Here is a 6,496-nt window from a genome sequence, read left to right as displayed (position 1 = left end):
ATGGATACGGTCAGATCGTAGCCATAGTTAACGTTTTGCCTGACACTGACCAAAAAATGACGCCAAAAGACAAGTCTTTGGCCACAAAACAAAACAAATCGTGAGTTGTATTAAATAGTTCAACCAATGGAATCACCTTGTTCCATTGAGCTCTACTAACGATAACTCACTAGGCCCTACACAACCCAAAATAAATGACGCCAAACTATAAGTCTTAGAGGGTTCTTGTGTCAGGCTATAGATAGTATGAAGTTGACGGCACTCAGGTCTTTGTTATTGCTTTTTGCCATCCGCGTTTATGAGTAATTTTCACTAAACTGTATTAACCAGACTATAAACGTTCAAGGTTACACATAGTTTTGTGTGTTGGTCCGTTATACTTCCGGATGGCAATGTTGTGAGCTTCTTAGCCAAGCACATGCTATCTATAAGTAACGATGGCTGCGCTAAAAACCAACTAAGACCCATATTTTGACGTCATTTTTAGGTTTGTGTCTAGTGAGTTGTCGTTAGTAGAGCTCAAGGAAACAAGTGATTCCATTGGTTAACCTATTGAATACAACTCACGATTTGTTTTTTTTTTTTTTTTGTGGCCAAAGACTTGGCGTTTGACGTATTTTATTTTTTTGTTTAGTGTCAGGCTATAGATAGAATGCGCTTGGCCAAGGAGTTCACAACATTGCCATCCGGAAGTATAACGGACCAACACACAAAGTCTGTGTAACCATGAACTTTTATAGTCTGGTTAATACAGTTTAGTGAGAACAACTCACAAACGCGGATGGCAACAACAATAACAAAGGCCTGAGTGACGTCATCTGCATACTATCTATAGATAGAATGCGCTTGGCCAAGGAGTTCACAACATTGCCATCCGGAAGTATAACTGACCAACACACAAACTCTGTGTATCCATGAAATTTTATAGTCTGGTTAATACAGTTTAGTGAGAACAACTCACAAACGCGGATGGCAAAAACAATAACAAATGCCTGAGTGTCGTCATCTTCGAACTATCTATAAGTTTACGATGGCTACGGTCTTAGTATCAGGCTATAAATTAACGATGGCTTCGTTTACGTCCAGTAAGTCAACCCAATACTCTTCAACAGTCATAACGTCACTTCCTTCCTAATGACGTATGGTTACTTTGTAACACTGGCTCTAAACTATCGGAAAAATGGCGGACGCCCGTATGAAATATTTCTCCGGCGAGCATAAAGGGTATCCAGAGGAAAAAACCCCCATAAAATTGATAATGTTTCGACTTTTACACATTCTGATCACAAGACATATGAAAAGTTCTAGCCAGCATGAAAAATAAAAAGTAATGATTTTCTTTGTTTAGAACCAATATGGCCGCCGTTGCTGAGCGGTGTGACATCAGACTATTGAATCGTATTTGCATTTTTTTCTAACTATGAATTAAGTTAGCATCGATACTATCCCGAAATAATAATACACAATAATTTTGGCGATGGGTTGCAGTTCATGGTAAAAAAACAACTCAGGGGAGATTACTCACAATGACAGAGTTGAATGCCATGGAGAAGAAGAGAATGAGACAGCAGAGGTAATGACCCAACCAGAACCTCAACGCTCCCCCAGGGATGAATATCAAATAGAGCAGCCCGTAACCTGGGTGGAGTGAGGTAAAAATTTATGATTACCATTTTGATCATTATTGTCATAATTTCAACGATAATAATCATGAATGATGACGATGATTATAATGATGATGATGATGATGATGATGATGATGATGATGATGATGATGATGATGATAATAATAATAATAATAATGGTGATGATGATTCTAAAGACGATGATGATGATGATGATGATGATGATGATGATGATGATGACGATGATGATGATGATGATTAATAATAATAATAACAATAATAATAATAACAATAATGATAATAATAATAATGATAATAATAATAATGATAATAATAATAATAATGATAATAATAATAATAATAATAATAATAATAATAATAATAATAATAATAATAATAATAATAATCGTCATCGTCACCACCACCACCAATAGATAGTTTGAAGATGACGTCACTCAGGTCTTTGTTATTGTTTTTTGCCATCCGCGTTTATGAGTAATGCTCACTGAACTGTATTAACCGATTATAAACGTTTATGGATACACAGTTTTGTGTGTTGGTCCGTTATACTTCCGGATGGCAGTGTTATGAGCTTCTTAACCAAGCGCATACTATCTATACCAACACTATTACCAATGTAATCATCATCATAATCATCATCATCATCATTATTATTAATATCTGACACAACCCCAAAAGCAATGTTGTTCCTCACTCAACACTCAACACATCATCCCAAAATAAATAATTGTTATGACCTTTGTGAATTGCATTGTGTTACACATTACACACTGTGTAGTGATTAAGGACGCCTGTATTGACACATTTCACATTTGACACATTGCTTGTCATAATAATATCCTTGTCCACGGCCACACACAGACACGACCAGCTGCTTAATTCGTGTTATTGTCAAAGTCTGATAAATATAATCTTTAAAAAAAAATTATTAAAAGCCAACCCCCATAACCACAAAAACAAAACCCAACACGAGAGAACGAGACATGATGCCTATTGGGCGATATTACATTCCCCCCCCCCCCCCCAACAGAGACAACGCTGTTAACGGCCAGATACTCATTTTACACCCGAGTACAGTGATTGACAGTGGTCAAACCTCAGACCTCCTTATTTTTGTTCTCCTTATAAAAAAATGTAGATAGTCATTCAGAGTCATTAGCCCAGTCTCTATAGGTTGTATGCGCTTGGCTAAGAAGCTCACAACATTGCCATCGGGAAGTATAACGGACCAACATACAAAACAATGTGTAACCATGAACGTTTTATAGTCAGGTTTAATACAGTTTTGTGATAAATATTCATAAACGCGGATGGCAAAAAACAATAACAAAGACATGAGTGACGTCATCTTCGTTCTATCTATACTGCGAAACGGACAAAAACGGGGGTGATCTGTATTACCTTTTCATGTGCTCGACGTCATTGTTCACATTGCAAAATGTGCTCAAAGTGGCCCACATAGTGAAAAGTGTTCACAGCTTTTTAAATGGGTAGCATCGCGATTGGTCATTTTGTCAGCTTGACACACGGGTATGTTTATAACTTTCATAAACAAAGCAGGTGTTTACATTTGTTAAGAAATATCCAATCGTTGGACAGCAACAAGTCTTGTGGTTGGATGAAAACCTGAATATAGATAGTGTGCGCTTGGCTAAGGAGTTCACAAAATTGCCATCCGGAATTATAACGGACCAACACACAAAACTTTGTGTAACCATGATCGTTTATAGTTAGGTTAATACAGTTTAGTGAGAATTACTCACACACGCGGATGGCAAAAAAATAAACAGAGACCCGAGTGACGTTCACTTCGAACTATCTATAGATAGCTCCCATTGGTTGCCACCCTTTGAGTAGGAGCGACATGTAATCGGGTTTCGTCCAACCGATCATCAATCACATGATTTGTTTTTGAAGGCTAAGGGAAGTGTCAGGCTATGAGTTTACGAAGGCTACAGTCAGTGTCAGGCTATGAGTTTATGAAGGCTACGGTCAGTGTCAGGCTATGAGTTTATGAAGGCTACGGTCAGTGTCAGGCTACGAGTTTATGAAGGCTACGGTCAGTGTCAGGCTACGAGTTTATGAAGGCTACGGTCAGTGTCAGGCTACGAGTTTACGAAGGCTACAGTCAGTGTCAGGCTATGAGTTTATGAAGGCTACGGTCAGTGTCAGGCTACGAGTTTATGAAGGCTACGGTCAGTGTCAGGCTACGAGTTTATGAAGGCTACGGTCAGTGTCAGGCTATGAGTTTATGAAGGCTATGGTCAATGTCAGGCTATGAGTTTATGAAGGCTATGGTCAGTGTCAGGCTATAAGTTTATGAAGGCTACGGGGAGTGTCAGGCTATGAGTTTATGAAGTCTACGATCAGTGTCAGGCTATGAGTTTGTGAAGGCTACGGTCAGTGTCAGGCCATGACTTTTCGAAGGCCACGGTCAGTGTCAGGCTATGAGTTTACCAAGGCTACGGTCAATGTCAGGCTATGGGTTTATGAAGGCTACGGTCAGTGTCATTTCATGAGTTAGTGAAGGCTACAGTCATGTCATGAGTTTATGAAGGCTACGATCAGTGTCAGGCTATGAGTTTACCAAGGCTACGGTCAATGTCAGGCTATGGGTTTATGAAGGCTACGGTCAGTGTCAGGCTATGAGTTTACGAAGGCTACGGTCAGTGTCATTTCATGAGTTAATGAAGGCTACGGTCAGTGTCATGTCATGACTTTACGAAGGCTACGGTCAGTGTCATGTCACGAGTTTATGAGGGCTACAGTCAGTGTCATTTCATGAGTTAATGAAGGCTACGGTCAGTGTCATGTCATGACTTTACGAAGGCTACGGTCAGTGTCATATCATGAGTTTATGAAGGCTACAGTCAGTGTCATGTCATGACTTTACGAAGGCTACGGTCAGTATCATATCATGAGTTTATGAAGGCTACGGACTGCTTCACTACAACATAAAACACGCTTGGCGATATCCGTCACATTAATTTATACAACAAAGATGTTGCTTTCATGATTATTTAAGTCATTAATATTTCATTGTACTATGTGAACTTTGTACATTTATGATTCATTCGATCATGACCAATTTTCAAGTACCAGTATTCCATGATAGTATTTTTCGATTTTACATGCCGTATTGATACATTTTTCCTGACATTCAAAGTGGTGTAAAACTGTCTGTGAATGATACAATGCAGGCTATAATATGAGATTCTGTAATTATAAACTATTGTATAGGGCATTTAAAGGATAATTCCTATATTAAGCCTTTAGTAATGTAAGATAAGTAACAAAGTCACTCCTAGTAAAGCGATTTGAGCACGTTTCGTGGATAATGCGCAATATAAAAGCTCAAGATTCTCGACCTAATACTCTTCAACAGTCATGACGTCACTTCCCTCGTAATGACGCATGATAACTTAGTAAATGGCTCTAAACTATCGGAACAATGGCGGACGCCCTTATGAAATATTTCTCCGACGAGCATAAAAGCGAATCCAGATGAAAAAAAAACCCCATTATAAATCTGATCATGTTTTGACTTTTACACATTCTGATCACAAGACATATGAAAAGTTCTAGCCAGCATGAATAATAAAAGTACAAATTTTCTTTGTTTAGAACCAAGATGGCCTCCGTTACTGGGCGACGTGACATCAGACTATTGAATCCAATTATATTTCAGATATAGAACCGGGTCACACACAATTTCTACACAGAACAGTACACTCCAACAAAACCACAGTAACTCTACCACAGTATTTCACAAAACAACACTGTACATCCACAAGAAATTATCATAGCAGTAAGTTCACAACCCCAACACACAGAACCAACAAATATAAAAACAGTTCTTCTTCCAAGAACCATCAAGGAATGGAACACTCTCCCACCAGAAATCCTAGATATTACCAACCACAACAAATTTGGTCAACTATTATACATTTATCTTTCAACTCAATAACACAATAATGGAGAAAGTCACCACATAATAGGATTCAATAGTCTGATGTTACGCCCGCCTAGCAACAAGTAGCTTGGTTCTAACAACGAAAATCGGTACTTTTTATTCTTAATGTTGGCTAGAACTTTTTTTTACATGTCATGTGATCAGAATGTATAAAAGTCAAAACATGATTAGATTTATAATGATTTTCTCCTCTGGATACACTTTTATGCTCTTCGGAGAAGAATTTCATAAGGACGTCCGCCATTGTTCAGATAGTTTAGAACCAGTTACTAAGTTACTATGCGTCATTACGGGGGAAGTGACGTCACGACTGTTGAAGCCTATTGTATAAAACCTGCAGTGATGGGCAATCCGCCTTTTGCAGATAAAGACGTTGAATTTGAACAACTATGTCATCGGATAGGGATGACTCACCTCTCCAAAAGTTGATGCAGGATATAATGGTGAGGAAGATGACGATGTCTTCGAACATCAATCCTAGGAGGTAGTGACTCTTGTATAATTTCCTGGAAAGCCACACCATTGGAGGCTAGTGGTGGTGGTGGTTGATGTTGTAGTGGTTAGGGTAGTTGTTGTAGTGGTTACGGCAGTTGTTGTTATTGTTGTGGTTACAGTATTCGTTGTTGATTTTACGGTAATCGTTGTAATTACCATTGTTATTGTTGTTTTTGTTGTTGTTTTTATTGTTGTTATTACATTGTTATTGTTGTTTTTGTTGTTGTTTTTATTGTTTTTGTTGTTGTTTTTATTGTTGTTATTACCATTGTTATTGTTGTTTTTGTTGTTTTTATTGATGATGATGATGATTACGCGATGTCGATAACAAAACAGAATGTTGTGCACGTGTTATTATATTGATAATGTGTGCGCGTATGTT

At 38.1% G+C, this 6,496-nt stretch overlaps 1 long non-coding RNA gene across 1 annotated transcript; it reads right to left on the bottom strand.

Moving 5' to 3' along the window:
- Positions 1 to 1,525: 1,525 nt before the first annotated feature.
- Positions 1,526 to 6,144, bottom strand: LOC144961583 (uncharacterized; the record flags this gene model as incomplete). The annotated part of the gene is made up of 2 exons (XR_013643210.1): positions 6,034 to 6,144; positions 1,526 to 1,638 (listed from the first exon to the last, which is right to left on the bottom strand). It is a non-coding gene; the product is annotated as an uncharacterized LOC144961583 (long non-coding RNA).
- Positions 6,145 to 6,496: the final 352 nt, after the last annotated feature.

This window comes from Berghia stephanieae, unplaced genomic scaffold, assembly GCF_034508935.2.
Source record: "Berghia stephanieae isolate SIO BIC M18660-M18661 unplaced genomic scaffold, UCSD_Bste_1.3 scaffold3142, whole genome shotgun sequence".
NCBI classification, from domain to species: Eukaryota; Metazoa; Mollusca; class Gastropoda; order Nudibranchia; family Aeolidiidae; genus Berghia; species Berghia stephanieae.
Note: the sequence above shows the minus strand (reverse complement) of the source record. Positions and strands in the feature narration are given on the sequence as shown.